The sequence below is a fragment of the Bidens hawaiensis genome, unplaced genomic scaffold, assembly GCF_021521415.1.
Source record: "Bidens hawaiensis isolate Kalapana, Puna unplaced genomic scaffold, B.hawaiensis_p1.1 tig00021687_1, whole genome shotgun sequence".
NCBI lineage: Eukaryota > Viridiplantae > Streptophyta > Magnoliopsida > Asterales > Asteraceae > Bidens > Bidens hawaiensis.
Window position 1 is genome coordinate 134,365 of NW_027493371.1, and position 17,394 is coordinate 151,758.

Sequence of the window (17,394 nt, forward strand, 5' to 3'; positions counted from 1 at the left end):
TGAATAAGAATCTAAATCTAAATAGATTAATAAAGAAAGAGATATTAAAATCCCAAATCAATAAACAAACTTATCAGAAATTAAGAACCCTAAACAATTAAAATATTATAAGTCTTTTTTTTTATTTTATAAAACTTCAAATAATGAGGTGAGTAGTTTATGTAAATTATTAACAATGACCCCCAAAGCCTTCATGAATTAATTAAATAATAATAATACCTTAGAAGAAGAAGAGCATCATCATCATTATCATCATCATCATCCATTTGAGGTGTGAAGAAATAGGAATTGGTGGAATCATTGAAGAATAATAATAATAGGAGAAAATAAGGAGGAACCCCTCCTTCTCAGTGACAAGCTTACGGTGTCTGCTTTGCAGGTCATCTGAAGAATAACCATCTTTGCCGGAACTAACCCTCGTGGGAAACATCTATTTAACCCCCAGATTATCCGTAATCTGGCCGGGGCCACGTAGTGTTTCTTCATTGGCGCCATCCGTGCATAAAAGCTAGAACTAATTTTCTCAGTTTTTTCAAAACCTCTGGAAAGATGGTTAAGGTTACTCCGGTGCCAAGGCTAGCGAGTGACCAAGAAACCCCGGTAACCACAACCCCAGCTACTGGGGGGAACACCGGCGAGTATACAAATTTTACGAACACTACCCCGGTTACCCAAGCCGGGGCAAGTGCAGTAAATAATCATCCCCTGGGATTCATTGATACTCTGGTGGAAAGACAACAGACGAGGCTCCCCCGCCAAACACTTGATCAAGTTAAAGCGTGGGCGGAAGCACGTCAGAAGGAATTCCAAGCTGAGTTGGATGAACGCTTACGTTCACTCCAGCAGGCTGACGAATTTGGAAACACTCGACAACAGCTCAACATGAGCAATGAGTGCGAGTACGTGGACGATGATTGGGAGGAGTCCGACAGTGACGCAAACCCTCTCCATAGGGCGAAAGGGAAGCGCAAGGAAACGGACTTCCAACCAAGGAATTTTGGAGAAACCTTTAAACACAGGAACGCGGGGGGAAACCCACGTGACTTCTCCAAAACCTTTAGACCAACTGTTGCAAATGCGGGAACGTCCAAATTTGCAAGGGACATTGCGGAAGCAATCGCCCCGAATAGTGCCAAACAGATGTCCAACATCGGCACTTATGATGGTATATCCGACCCAGACGATCACTTGAACAGATTCATAGCGGGGGCAACCGTCAGCAACTGGACGGAACCCACATGGTGTTATATGTTCCAGATGACGCTGGTTGGAGCGGCCAGAGCATGTTTTGATCGTTTACCGGTCCATCACATCTATGATTGGGCGGACTTTCAACACAAGTTCAGCCAACACTTCAGTCAACAGAGGAAATATACTGAAGAGCAGTGGACGATCCTCAACTGTGTTAGAGAGGAGGATGAATCCTTACTAGACTTCATCACTCGTTTCAACTCGAAAAAGCTGAGTCTGGGCACAATAAGCGAAGATCTTGTTCGCAGCCGCTTTCATCCAGGGCGCCGAATACCCAGAGCTTATCCGCACGTTGACGGGTAAGGACGGCATGCCATCCACATGGGATGCCATCATGACGGCGGCCAAGCGCTTTGCCGAAACGGAGAAGCAACTGGGTAGAGATCTTCCCTAGAATACACACCTCTACACGCAGAGGACTAGAGAAAACAACGTTCGGACCGCCCGGCAAAACAAAAAGAGGAAGCTAGGTATTTGGCAGTCAAGGGTAAACTTTGACACCTCATCCAGCTCTCGCCCTCTAGTAGGCGGAAGGGATAACACGCACCCATCAAGCCGAAAACACCGGTGGACGCCACTCACCAAAAGCGTCACGGAGATATTTGCCACCGAAAACTCCCATGGCCAAAAGCTCCAATGATCCAGCAGCAACCTAATGCGGATCAGAGCAAATCATGTGACTTCCACGGGACAAAGGGTCACAACACTGAGGAGTGTACATCCTTGAAGGATATTGTTGAAACATTCGTCAAGGATGGAAGACTTGCACACCTTGTGGCATCAATCAACAATGGAGGGAGGATTGATAACCGATAGAAAGGCAACGGACGAAAACCCGTTGACATCAGCATCCACATGGTTCATAGTAACATCAAAGGAAGAAAAAGACGAACGACAGAACCATGCGCGTGGAAGGAAGCTGAGGTGCGCTTCCCGCGAGTGCCAGGAGGACCCAGCAAAGAAGGCCCAATCGTCATCAAAAGCCAGCTGGGGCACTACATCACTTCCCGCACTCTTGCTGACAACGACGCCTCGTCAACGGTTATGTACAGGCGGTTCTTCGACAAGCTAGACGACGAAGACAAGGAACGCCTGGAAACGGTCTACGCCTCGATGGAAGGGTTCGACGGCAGCACGAACACCCCCCTGGGTATCCTATCTTTCCCCGTCATTCTCACGGACGGGAAAAACTCCCGCACAGAAGACGTGGACTTCGTCGTGATGAGGAAGCCACACCACACATACGACATTCTTTTCGGGAGAGACGGGATGGCAAGATTCAATGCCGTGGTATCTTCAGTCCACGGCATGATGGGATGGCCAACAGCTGAGGGTGTAGCGATGATCACCGGTATTCCCCAGGTATGCATCGCATCTGTCTCATCTAAACCCAAACCAAAGATGGCTAACCCAACCATCACCGAACCAGAAAAATGGGCCCTCAATGGCAAATACCCTGACCAGGCTGTTACCATTGGCCCAACAATCACTGATCCTACGCGCACCTTACTCAAACGCTTACTACAGAAAAACGCTGACATCTTCGCGTGGACACCAGCTGACATGACTGGTGTACCTCGAAGTAAGGCAGAGCATAAGCTCAACTGTGACCCGGCTTTTACGCCAGTCATTCAAAAGCGCAGAGTAATGGGGGCAGAACAAGCTAACGCGTGTAGAACCCAAGCAGATATCAAACATGGGTTGCAAATCCCGTTATGGTACCGAAGTCTAACAAACAATGGCGCATGTGCATAGATTTCAAAGACTTAAACAAAGCATGCCCCAAAGATTGATATCCGCTACCCGAAATTGATCTTAAGGTAGATTCGTTAGCACCGTTTCGCCTTAAATGCTTCCTTGATGCGTATAAGGGGTACCATCAAATCCACATGGCCATAGACGACCAGGACAAAACCGCATTTCGGACGCCCGATGGCACATTTTGTTATCAAATGATGCCATTCGGACTTAAGAATGCAGGGTCCACATACCAACGCCTGATGGACAAAGAGTTTCATGCCCTAATTGGGAGGAACTTGGAACTTTACATGGATGACTTGGTCGTCAAAAGCCCTGAGCCAGAAGCGATGTTGAAAGACATCGAAGAAACTTTCAACACACTCAGAAAGATAAACATGAAGCTCAATCCGAGCAAGTGTTCCTTTGGGATGGAAGAAGGGAAGTTCTTAGGAGTCATCGTTACTAAAGATGGCTTCAGAGCGAACCCTGAAAAGGTCGAAGCCATTATCAAAATGGAATCACCTACTACCATCAAGCAAGCTCAGACACTGAATGGACGACTAGTTGCACTTAACCGCTTTTTGGCAAACCATGCGGATAGGTCGTTCCCATTCGTGTCCACATTGAGAAACTGTTTAAAGAAAACACACTTCCGCTGGACACCAGAAGCGGAAGCAGCTTTTCAGGAAATTCGGTCACGCTTAATCGAACTCCCAACGCTCACAGCACCAGAAGCGGGGGAGGAATTAATCTTATACCTCTCCGCCACAGATAGAGCAACCGGGGCAGTCCTGCTAGTAGAGCGAAAAGGCATCCAGATGCCAATCTACTATGTTAGCCGTGTCCTAACAGACGTAGAAACCCGGTACTCTACCCTGGAAAAATTAGTCCTAGCACTTGTACAGGCTTCACGCAGGCTAAGACGATATTTCCAAGGTCACCCAATCACCGTTCTCACCAACTTCAAACTTGCAAACGTTCTGGGCAAACCCGAATTGTCGGGACGCCTAGCCAAATGGGCAATAGAATTGGGAGAATACGCGATAAAGTACAAGCCGAGACCAGCCATAAAAGGCCAGGTCTTGGCCGACTTTATTGCGGAAGTCCTCGCTTCGAGGGAGAAAGAGTGCCAGGAGGAGGCTCAACCCTCCCCAGCACAGGACATCGATGTCTGGCGACTCTACACTGATGGAGCAGCCAGCAACGAAGGTTCAGGCGCAGGGTTGAAACTAACCAACCCAGCAGGCCAAGAATACACTTACGCTATTCGACTGGATTTTCCAAGTACGAATAACGAAGCGGAGTATGAAGCATTCTTGGTCGGGCTGAGAATTGCGCGTAAGATGGGAGTGAAGAACTTGGAAGCCCACGTGGATTCCATGTTAGTAGCCAACCAAATAAACGGGACGTACACGGCCGTGAACGACACAATGGCCCTGTACCTCGCACAAGCAAAAACCCTTATGCGTGATTTTAACGATTGTAAAGTCATACACGTCAAGCGTAGCGAAAACAAATCTGCGGATGCGTTAAGCGAGCTTGCATCATTAGCCTTCACCCACTTAGGAAAGGACATCCGCATTGAACTCCTTGGAGCACCATCAGTCCCGCACAAGGAAATCTGTGTCATCCAAACTGGCACAGAAACATTGATGACACCAATAATAAATTACCTTGCGGCGGGTATACTACCAGAGTCAAAAACACAGGCAAGAAAAATACGTTGTAAAGCACTGAACTATCAACTCATCGATTACATCCTTTACAGACGTAACTTTCTTGGCCCACTCCTAAGATGCGTAGACAACCAAGATGCTGGTTACCTCCTAAGGGAAGTGCACAAGGGCATCTGTGGAGTACACGCAGGTCCACGCGCTGTTGTAGCTAAGCTAAACAACACGGGATACTTTTGGCCGGGGATGCATACGGATGCGCTGGCATACATCAGAAAGTGTAGGGCTTGCCAACTCTACGCACCCAACACGCATCGTCCGAAGAATGAACTTGTTCCAGTCACCTCTTCATGGCCATTTCAGAAGTGGGCCATCGATGTGAAAGGCCCATTTCCCACAGCAGTAGGAAACGTTCAGTTTCTAGTGGTAGCCATCGACTACTTCACCAAGTGGATAGAAGCAAAACCCTTAGCCCAAACAACCGCAAAACATATTAAAAAATTTATTTGGAAATTTATTATTTGTCGTTTTGGACTTCCACAGACTTTGGTGAGCGATAACGGCACCAACTTTGCTGACAAGAAGCTACAAAAGAGGCTGGAAGAACTTCAAATCACCCACACCTTTACCTCAGTGGCGCACCCGCAGGGTAATGGTGAGGTGGAAAGAGCAAATAAGAGCATCGTCGACGGCATAAAGAAAAGACTCTTGGAACACAGATCCGGCTGGGTGGACGAAGTTCCACACGTCCTTTGGGCAAACAGAACGCTGAAAAAGGCCAGTACGGGAGAAACCCCGTTCAGCCTCACTTATGGTACTGAAGCCATGGTCCCGGTCGAAATTGGTTTACCCTCACCAAGGGTCTTGATTCAGCCAGAAGACAATGATGCGGAAAGACGGTTAGACCTTATGTTAACCGAGGAACGCAGAGACTTAGCCGGAGCGCGTGAAGAAAACTACAAGCGACAAATGCAAAAATACTACAACACGCGGGTAAAAAACTGCAACTTCAATGTAGGAGACTACATATTGCGTAACAACGAGGCTTCGAACCAAGAGCGCCCAGGAAAGCTGGCCCCGGTCTGGGAAGGACCATACATTATCAAAGAAGTTTTGGGGAAGGGCGCATACCGGCTCGAAAGGCTCGATGGCACTCCCATCCCAAGAACATGGAATGGAGCTCAATTACGCAAATGTTACATGTAGATTAATTCCAAACTTGTAAAGAAAAGGCCTAGAGCCACTTCTTATGGAAATGATTCTCCTTTATCACATTGTGTTGATAGCCTTACCTTTATACTTATGAACTTCCCACACACTGATATGCCGGTATTCACCGCATAAATATGGGAAGAAGTAAGTCCTTGCGTGTGGAAGGCGGCAAAGCCCGCATAAACACAAAAAACGGAAAAAATTTCTACGGAAAAGATGAGGAAAACCTTCACGCAGGTCAGTTATAGGTGAAGTTTGGTCATCCCACTAAATGAAAGTGACGGTCTTACCCGCACAATCATGATAGAGGAAACTGAACATTAACCTATTGACAACCGCGCGTCGAAAGGTTAACTTATTCAAAACACTTAGAAAATTTCTATGGAAAAGATGAGGAAAACCTCCACGCAGGTCAGATATAAGTAAAGTTTAGCCATCCTACTAAGTGAAAGTGACGGTCTTACCCGCACAATCACGAAAGAGGAAGCAAAACTTTAACCTATCATCTGCCACGTTGAAAGGTTAACTTATCCAAAGTACTTAAGAAATTGCTAAGTTAAACTAGAATATGCATGAGCAAAACATATAAGGTTTACAAGGCAATGCATTAACAAAAGATTTATATTCCATAAAAATTTAAGTATTACAAGAATGGTCGGGCACATACCCGCATACAAAAATATAAATCTAAACAAAAATAAAAATCTATTCCAACGGTGGAGAGGGATCTAAAGGCTCAAGCTTCAGGACCACTCCCACTTGAACCCGCACCATCAGTTGAGTGTGGCGGTTCAAGGAAAGCCTTGAGAATAGCTAGCCCGTCATCAGCAGCAGTAATCTCGTTCACCTTCTCCACCACCGGATGCGGGAAAGCAGCATACTGGTTCACTGCTTGGTCATAAGCAGCTTCAGTATCTACGTCATATAGAGGGAAGTTGGAAGGCGGGATGCCCTTCTCAACAAACCCTAGACCAAGCAGGAAGCCAGCCTTTTCCCCATCCTCATGAGAAGCGTTGAGGGCTGCGCTCATGGCATCGTCATAAGATGTGTTCGTAAGAACCCGCTGCACAACCTACAAAATAGAAGTATATCAAAAACTCTAAGTGTAAGGAAAAGCGTAAAGAAGTTATGAAGCTGCACATACCTGCGACAACGCTTCTCGTAGAAGCCATTCCTTGGTAACCAGAGCCTCCCAGAGGGCAGCTTGAGCTTCATCACGAGCGCGTTCGGCTTCGTTTTTAGTAAGGTTGGCAAGCAACACATCTTTAGCTGCAGCCTCTTCAACGTCCTTCAGCTTACGCTCAGTGTGGTCAAGCATGCCCCTCTCGTCCAAGATCTCTTGGAGCTTCTTGGCGTCTTCCATGGCCAAGGCATCATGAGCCTGCTGGAGCCTCTCGAGTTTGGCTTTAAGTTCCTCATTCTCAGTGCGTAGAGGCTCAGCAGCAGCTTCAGCCTTGGTGGCCCTCTCAGTTGCGTTCCGTGCAGTTTCCTTAGCCAACCGAAGCTGTTCGTTAACAGCTTGAGTAGCCTTGGAACGGGCCTCCAGCCGGGCCTGAACTTCAACCTCGAGGGCCTTGAAGGCCTTCTCCTTTTCCGCAGCAACGGCGGCGAGCCTCTTATTCTCCTCCCGGATAGCCCGCGCCTGAGCCACCTCCAGGCTACGCGCCGTCTTTAACTTGTCGTTTTCACGAAAAAGCAGCTCGACGCGCGGCTGCATCCGGGCAAGGAGAATTCTAAGCTCATTGGTTAGCCTACCCTCCTGGTAGCTAGCCATTGCCTCCCCCAACGCACCGCTTGGGGCGGCGTGGCGCGCCCATTCGACGCAATCCGCAGCAGTCCGGAGGGTTGTTCCCCGGCGGATACTCCACCGAGGAGCGTACACCTCGTTGGAATCACGAACTGCAATAAAACAAAAAACAGTTAAGAGAAAAAAATGATAAAAGGGATATAAGGCCAAGATAACCCCACGCACCTGTAGGGTCGACAACAGGCCGATAGCAACCAAACCCATCACCTGAACCTAAGAGATATCCATCCAAAAGGTCAAGGAGACGGGAAGGAGGCAAAGATTGGCTAGACGCCCCAACCCCGAACATACCTGAAGGACCGGCCGCGGTCGCCGGCGCCGGAGGAGGCATGGTGGAGGCCGCCGCGGTAAAAACCAACGGAGGTGAACTCACCGGAGGTGAACTCACAACCGTGGCAGTCGCCGCGGAAGAACCCGCAGAAGAAACCACCGCCGGCTCAGTGAAGGATTCCGTGAAGATGGCACTGACAGCCGGCGGGGATGATGTTACAGTTGGAACAGTTGCCTCAACGGGATGAGCAACTGAACCAATACTGCAAACAGGCGTAGCCGCCTGGGTCATCGCCTCGGGTAGGTTGACCAAACCTACCGTCATGGGTCCAGAAACGCTCCTCCCCGCTCTACTTTGGAATGCGGTAGCATCCACTCCTGCACGAAGACAAGATATATAAGTATAATGGCGAAAGATATGCAGTTAAAGCAAATGAAATTTATACTTACGAGTTCTCTTGAGCTTGAAGGATCGGATAGGCAGGGACAAACCCGATGAAGCCGGCCTCTTCACGCCGGTCACCGTCGTCGTACTAGGCTGCCCGGAGGTGACAGCTATCTCAACCTCCGGAACAGTGGTCTCACCACCACCAGGGTTCCCCGCCGCCTCCTCGCTTTCGGTCTCCGGTCAGACCGGTTCCCCTGATCGGCAGTGGAGGCAACCTTCGTCTTGTCCTTCCCGCCAGCAGCCTTCTTCCTCGCGAAGAAAGGACCATCTGCGGATTCCTCATCAGAAGATGACAAAATTAGAGGAATTCCAACAGAGAAGAGACTGCAAGTTGTTTCCCTCTGAAAATAAAAAGAAAGAAATAGTTAGAACAAAAACCTTAAATTAGCGGATAATATGAAGCATACCGTAAGGGATAGAGTTCAAACCGTATTCGAGGACGATGGGAATCTGTGGCGCCTCTGCCCCAGCATCTTTCCACACCCGGCTCATGCCGAGCATCACCATCCCAGACTCCGCAAAGCGGTAAACCGGAGTTTGGATCCGGGAGATCTTGGAAAACCATTCCGCCTCCTGGTAGTTGGAGGCGTGAAGGCTGGGGAGTGCTCTCCCGTTCTTGAATGTCATTGCAATAGGGACGACACGGGCAGAGATGTAGAAGAACTCCCGCTTCCAAGACCGAAGATTGCGCTCGGTAGCACAGATCTTCAAACCCTTGATCCGGGTGACCAAGGTGTACCAGCCTTGGATGCACCTCCAGGAGTAGAAGGTCATCAGGCGGTCGACATGGGGCTCCACACCAAGAATGAGGCACACCCATTCAAAATGGCGGATCTTGGCGATCGCCATTGGGTGTACCTCCGTCAGGTGCACACCGTGTCCCTCCAAAACACGGTATACAAACTTCGTCAATGGGAACCTGAGATTCCCATAGACGAAGAATGCGACATATACCCCTATCTTGCCATTGGGGGCATCGTACACCGTCTGATGAGACGCAGGAAACTTAGGCTCGAAAGGCTCGAGCATGAACTTCCTGACGATGTACTGATAGAGGTCGACGGGAAAAGCACACTGGCACTCGCCAGCAGTACTCTTATCATCCTTGTCAGAAGTGGACGATGGGTTCTCGATATACACGTCGGACTCTTCGGCGGTGACTTCTCGATCATGAGTAGAAGACATCTTTTAGATGTAAAGAACGATTTCAGGAGAATGCTCGACGGAAAGTTAGAATATTCGCCGGAAATCGTTTAGAAGAAGAAGAAGAGAGAAGTGAAAGTGTGGATTAAGATGAACCCTCTCCCCCTTTATATACTCATCGCAATGAATGCGATGAATTTAATGCGGAAGAGAGAGGAAATCGCAAGTGCAATGAAACTATGACACGTGGATAAAGCAAGCTGGCAACAGCCGTTGACAGGACGCGCGCCGTAAACTTCGCACCCACGCGCCCGAAAACTCGCGCCCACGCGCCTGAAAAAGCGTCTGGAACGACCATATACTGTCACGTCGCCATAACTTCCTGCACGTTCTGAAACTGTCAGAAGAAACCGTCGGACGACACTAACGTCCCTTCAACAGTTTGGACTGTTCTTATCCTTTCACCAACTCTTCGAATTTCAAAAAAAAAAAAAATTCAAAAAGATACAAATATTCAAAAATAAGAGGGAATATACCCCCTTACCTTGGTGCCCAAGAAACCGTAAGACAAGTGCGGGTACAGTGTCAAGGCGAAACCCTTCACATACCTAGCACCTGCAGGGAATGGAAGCCAAGAATACCTTGGAAGTAAAGAAACTATAAGACGAGTGCGGGTACAGTGTCAAGGCGAAACCCTTCACATACTTAGCACTTGCGGGGAATTGAAACCAAGAAGGATCTTCTGGACCGTGCTTGCGGAAAGAGAAATAGCACCTCCGCATAGCGGGAAAGTTGAGAACTAGCTTGTTTGAAACTTCAAGGCGGAGTTGGTGGTTTAACATAACCGATCACTATGTCCGAAACTACCAAAACCTCGTGAAGAATCTATACAAGTGAAACTTAACACTCCCGATGTGCGAAGGGGTTAAACACCTACCCGCATCACAACCAAAGATCAGGCAGAAAAGTCGGGAATTTCTGCGAGTGACATTAGGAAAACCGCGGGAAGAATCCCCACGGAAAACCTTAAAACTAAAAAGCCTTTCCAAAACCCCTTGCTTAAGTCCAAAAGTTCACCTCACTTATTAACAATTCATGAGAAGAACATTGGACTGGGGGGACTTGAAGAGGTAGGTCCCAGCAGAGCCCAGTTGGACCCGCAAGACTCACCTTGAAGAAGGACGTCTGCGCAAGGACCAACTGGTTCCGCAGGACCAACCATGCTCAGAGATGAAGACCTTACGCGCAGTACGCCAGCTGTTCCCGCAGGAAAAGCCTCCCAATGGTGAAGTACCCCGCCTGTTCCCGCAGTTGCGGATACAAGCCATCAGGGAAGGCTACCCGCACTAATAGCAAGGCTACACGCACAAGGCACTAACTCAATAATTCAGTGTCACCTGAAGGAATGAGCAAGGCGGGAATACTCCCGCCCAAATGAGCCAGTCCGTACGCTTCTGGAAGATCTTTTGTACTATACCTGCCAAGGTATGGACAAAATAGACAAGATCTGACCAAAGCAGCCCATGAACCAATCACAGGGTGACAGCTCACCGACAACAGTACGAGGAGCACGCTCTAGTACAAAATGTCACTATCAGCCGCTGCCTACTCACCAACCCTTGTCGGGGCACGTACATAGCCTGCAGTTGGTGGAAAAGGAATAGTACACAGCCGGCGGAAAAGGAATAGTACACAGCCAGCGGAAAAGGAATAGTACACAGCCGGCCATGTCACTATCAGCTGCTGCCTACCCACCAACTACCAGCATGGCACGTGCGTAGCCCACAGTTGGTAGAAAAGGAATATTATACAGCTGGCTGTACCTGCTTGGAAACCTACCTTCGGCTATAAATACTCCAACACCTTGGAACGGTATCATTATCTGGTATCTTATCTTCACTAGCTATTTCTCTTAATATACACTTATATTCAGAACAATCTAGTCTGATTCTCACGCCGGAGGGTGGTCACAAGGAGGAACCCCCCCTTCTCAGTGACAAGCTCACGGTGTCTGTTTTGCAGGTCATCTGAAGAATAACCATCTTTGCCGGAACTAACCCTCGTGGGAAACATCTATTTAACCCCCAGATTATCCGTAATCTGCCCGGGGCCACGTAGTGTTTCTTCAGTAGGTAATTAATGAAGGAAAGGGAGGAGGTTGGATTGGATCATCAGTTGATGGTTATGAGAAAAACAATGAAGATTTTCGATCTGCTGTGCTGGGCCACTATATATACTCTCTCTCTCTCTCTCTCAATTTCTGAAAAAGGAAGATGGGTGTTTTTAGAGAGAGAGAATCAGTGTTTTTTTCAGAGACAGAGAAAGATCCCAGGTAAGACTAATATCATTTTTGCCTTTTTCCTTTTTTCTTATTTATATAAACAAGTTTACGTTACCGACCGTAATATCCAAGTTAGTCATTCTGAACCGTAGTTTATGTTAATTTTGATGTTCTAGGTTTAACTCATACAATAACATCATCAAAAAAAAGAAATTATCACGATAAGAAAGCCTCCTTAATCAAATTTTAAATGTAAAGACTTTAAAATCTCACCACAACTGGATCAAAAGGTCAATGCCATAACTATATTAAGAAATTTGTTTGTCTTCACAATTATTTATCTACTGTTAACACATTCATTTCCAAAATCAATGTGTAACAATTAGATTAGTTGGTTTAATAATATATGAGTTTTACATAGTTTGGTTAAGTAATTACAAAACAAATTCAAAAAAGAAAATATAACTAAAACTTTTACATAACTAAATGAGTTTGACAGAAACAATAAAAAGAAAATTTTTAGTATTTGTAAAAATTGGTTATGAGTAAATGAAAAATAAAACTGAAATAATAAAGTTATAAAAAATATTATTTAATTAAATAATAGATAAAATGTAATTATTTTTAGTGTAATTATAAAGATGTGTATGAGGGACGGGATGAAAATGCCCTAATCTGCGTATTCTACACTTGAAAGTTATAGTATTAACAATATATTAACAAAAACTATATAAAGAATTAAAAATATCATGACAAACACCAATCATCTTTTAATCTGTAATACGGATGAATATCATGAATAGAAGACCATTAAATGATGACATTAGATGTTTGGACAGGGTAGGACGATGTTTCTACTCGACCCTGGCTACCACTCGCCCACCCTCCACGGTCAAGTCCGACTCTGAAGAAACACTAAGTGACCCCGGGCAGATTATGGGTAATCTGGGGGCTAGATAATGTTTCCCACGAAGGTTAGGTCCAGCAGAGTAGGTTGTACTTCCGGGAACCTGCAAAACAGACACCGTAAGCTCGTCACTGAGAAGGGGGGGTTCCTCCTTGTGACCACCCTCCGGCGTGAGAATCAGTCTATATTGCTCTTTGAATATAAAAGTATGTGAATACTATTAGAGCAGTTATCAAGTAAGTTATACGAGATAGTAGATGATCTTACCATTCCAAGATATTGGAGTATTTATAGCCGAAGGTAGGTTTTCTAGAAGGTACAGCCGGCTGAATAGTATTCCTGTTCAACCAACAGTGGATTACGCACAGGCCATACTGGTTGGTGGGTAGGTTACAGCCAACAGTAATAAAGTCGGCTGCACTATTCCACCAACTGTAGACCATGCACGTCCTACTGACTGTGGATTGTACGCAGGCCATGCTGGTTGGTGAATAGGTTACGGCCAACAGTTATACTATTCCACCAACTGTAGGCGGTGCCTGCTCCACAGTGAGAGTTGGTGAGTAGGCAGCGGCTAATAGTGACAAACAGTACTAGAGGGTGCTCCTCCTCGCACTGTTGTCGGTGAGCTGTCACCCTGTGATTGGCCCATGGGCTGTTCTGGTCAGATCGTCTGTCCTATCCATACCTTGGTAGGTATGGTACAAAAGATCTTTCAGAATCAGACTGGCTCATTTGGGCGGGATTGTTCCCGCCTTGCTCATGCCTTCACGTGACTGCTGAAGTAGCTAATCTTGTACGTGTAGCCTTGCTGTCTGCGGGTAGCCTTCCCTGATGGCTTGTATCCGCAACTGCGGGAACAGGCGGGGTACTTCACCATTGGGAGGCTTTCCCTGCGTGTACAGCTTGCGTACTGCGCGTAAGATTCTATGAGCATGGTGGGTCCTGCGGGAGCAGATGGTCTTTGCGCAGACAACCCTGTTCAAGGTGAGTCTTGCGGGACCAACTGGTCTCTGCTGGGACCTACCTCTTCAAGTCCCCCCAGTCCAATGTTCTTCTCATGCGTGTTTAATAAAGTGAGGTGAACATTTGGACTTAAGCAAAGGGTTTTGAAAAGGGTTTTGTAAGGTTTTCCATGGGAAGCCCTTGTCACTTGCAGAAATGCCCGAGTTTCCTGCTTGGTCTCTGGGTATGATGCGGGTAGGTCTGTAACCTCCTCGCAAGTCAGGAGCGTTGAGTCCCAGTTGTATGTATTTTCCATGAGGTTTTGGTGGTTTTGAACATAGTGATCAATTATGTTAAGACCACCAATTCCATCTTGGAGCTTCAAACAACGTAGTTCTCGACGTTCCCGCTATGCGGGGATGTTACTTCCGTTTCCGCAAGCATTGCCCAGAAGATCCTTCTTGGTTTCAATTCCCAGCGGAGCGCTAGGTATGTGAAGGGTTTTGCCTAAACACTGTACCTGCGCTCGTCTTACGGTTACTTTACTTCCAAGGTATTCCTGGCGTCAATTCCCTGCGGGTGCTAGGTATGTGAAGGGTTTTGCCTTTACACTGTACCCGCACCCGTCTTATAGTTACTTGGTTGCCGGGGTACTTGGCTTCAATTCCCTGCGGGTGCTAGGTATGTGAAGGGTTCTGCCTTAACACTGTACCCGCAGCCGTCTTACGGTTACTTGTTTGCCAAGGGGTAAGGGATATTTTCCCGCTTACTTTTTAATATTTTCGAATTTTGAATTTTGAAATTCGAAGAGTTGGTGAAAAGATAAGAACAGTCCAAACCTCTGAAACGTCGTGCGACAGTTTCTTCTGACTGTGGATTGTACGCAGGCCATGCTGGTTGGTGAATAGGTTACGGCCAACAGTTATACTATTCCACCAACTGTAGGCGGTGCCTGCTCCACAGTGAGAGTTGGTGAGTAGGCAGCGGCTAATAGTGACAAACAGTACTAGAGGGTGCTCCTCCTCGCACTGTTGTCGGTGAGCTGTCACCCTGTGATTGGCCCATGGGCTGTTCTGGTCAGATCGTCTGTCCTATCCATACCTTGGTAGGTATGGTACAAAAGATCTTTCAGAATCAGACTGGCTCATTTGGGCGGGATTGTTCCCGCCTTGCTCATGCCTTCACGTGACTGCTGAAGTAGCTAATCTTGTACGTGTAGCCTTGCTGTCTGCGGGTAGCCTTCCCTGATGGCTTGTATCCGCAACTGCGGGAACAGGCGGGGTACTTCACCATTGGGAGGCTTTCCCTGCGTGTACAGCTTGCGTACTGCGCGTAAGATTCTATGAGCATGGTGGGTCCTGCGGGAGCAGATGGTCTTTGCGCAGACAACCCTGTTCAAGGTGAGTCTTGCGGGACCAACTGGTCTCTGCTGGGACCTACCTCTTCAGACTCCCTCACTCAAAGGACGTCATCTAGCCACGTCATATTTGTCTATTGGGACGTGTTGAGATGCCCTAACATAAATGGAAAAAATCTATTTTAAGGTATTATCTTTTCTTTTTCCATGTATTATTTATAAATAAATATTTTATAAAGAAACAACTTTGCATATGCATTGTCATTCATGCTTTTGGTGCTTTATTTTTTATGAATTGTTCTTATCGTGCATGAATCTAAATGTACACCAATTATTATTATTATTATTATTATTATTATTATTATTATTATTATTATTATTATTATTATTCTTATTATTATTATTATTATTATATACATTTACATATAATATATTTACCTATACACAACAAGAAAATTTATTCATAGCATTTATATCCTTAAAAGTATGGATGAGAATAAAGATGACAATTATGTGAGGGTGTAGATGTTAAATTTGTTAAATTTGTTGTGCTAGATAAAAATAGAGTTAAATGTTATTTTAGTATCTGTAGTTTGGTCAATTACGTAACTTTAGTACATATCTTTCTTTTGTGTAAATTGTTACCTCAGTTTCAAAAAACTTGCAATTTTAATACTTTTTTTAACACTGTTTATTTTGTTCGTTAAGTTAGGGTTAAATTGGTAATATCCTTTATTTTATCTTTTCCTTTAATCAAATCCCCTCTTTGTATCTTCATATCTAACCTATCTTCATCTCTAACTCTAAATCCTTAAAGCAAACCCCCTACAATATCAAACAAACAAATCACACCTAAATCACTTTATTCTCTCCATCAAATTTCTTTCTTTTCATACATAAATGGAGGCACTTCCACCACCGATGGAGCTACTGATTAACGGCGGAATAAATCCGGCAAACATTCGGTAGAAGACGCCGGCCCACCCAAACGACAGAGGCGACCGAGCATCAGATTAAGCGAAATCGGAGATCAACACACGTACGATAATCACTGAATAAACAAACCGCAACAGTGGAGATACACTTCAAGAAGTCTGGAATCTCAAATTCATAAATTCGATAAAATCTCTTTATATACAACATTTGATGTTTAATCACAATTATTCAAATCGTAATCCAATATAAACAAATTTAGACAATGTCTTCTAGTTACCCTGAATAATGAAACATATAATATTCATGTAGAAAGACTGGACATCGAAGAAACAAAACAACCTTAGAAAATGATTGTTCTTAAATATTTTCTACTTGTTTTTCATATTTCTACTTGCTTGATCTTCAATCAATATTTTAATTTTAATTTCGTTACTATTTTATAACCCGATTGCGAAAATGGTTTTGGCCCATGATTCATTGTAGCTAGTATGAATGAGATTAAATATTAGAAAATTAGAATGAAAAAATTAACTATTTTATAACCCAATTGCCAAAATGATTTCAACTCATCACCAATGAATAAAATGAGTTAAGAATAATAGAGATTAGAATATAGAATTTAATGTGGCTATAGCACATTATCATCATTATTTTTGTTTATTAGAATAGTAAGATAAGATAAGATTTTTTTTATGATAATTAAATAAAAATTGATAGCTCAAATGGTTTGTCTTTAAATGAGAGATTATGTTTTCTAATCTAATCTTATAGTTATAACTGAAAAACTTTTTACAATTTTTTAAATTCTAACTATTTCTTTTAAGCTTTCAAGTCATGTGGAGAGAAAAGCTTATTATGTTTACACATTATGGAATGTGCATAGCAATAAGGGGAAAAACAATTTGTGGTATAGTTTGCTATCCGGGTTACTTGTCCAACCAGCTGCCCAGCTGCTCGTCTGAACCAGCTAACCCAAAGAGGAATAGTCCAAAGCATTGAAGAGGGTTCAAACCCAGTTTGGCTGAGAAGTCCGGTCTTTAAAATATTGTTGATATACTGAAAAATAATCTACATATTCTAATAAAAATAATGAAAAATTGATTGAGAATACATCACGTATTCTTATGAATATTCCATTAGAAAATATAATTTGAACTTATAAAACCATTTAATTTAATAAAATACAAGTTTTTTTATATTAATCATTTCATTTATATAGCTTCATTGTATTTGATTTAAGCATCTCGTGTATCACACGGATTCTAAAGCTAGTAACTAAATAAAATAACGATACACGATTCTAAAGCTAGTAACTAAATAAAATAACATCATGTTTGCATATATTGACTCGCAAATATGGAAAACACAAAAAGGTAACTTGTAAGAAAACTATTCTTCTTTTTTTAATTTAATGAAAACATATT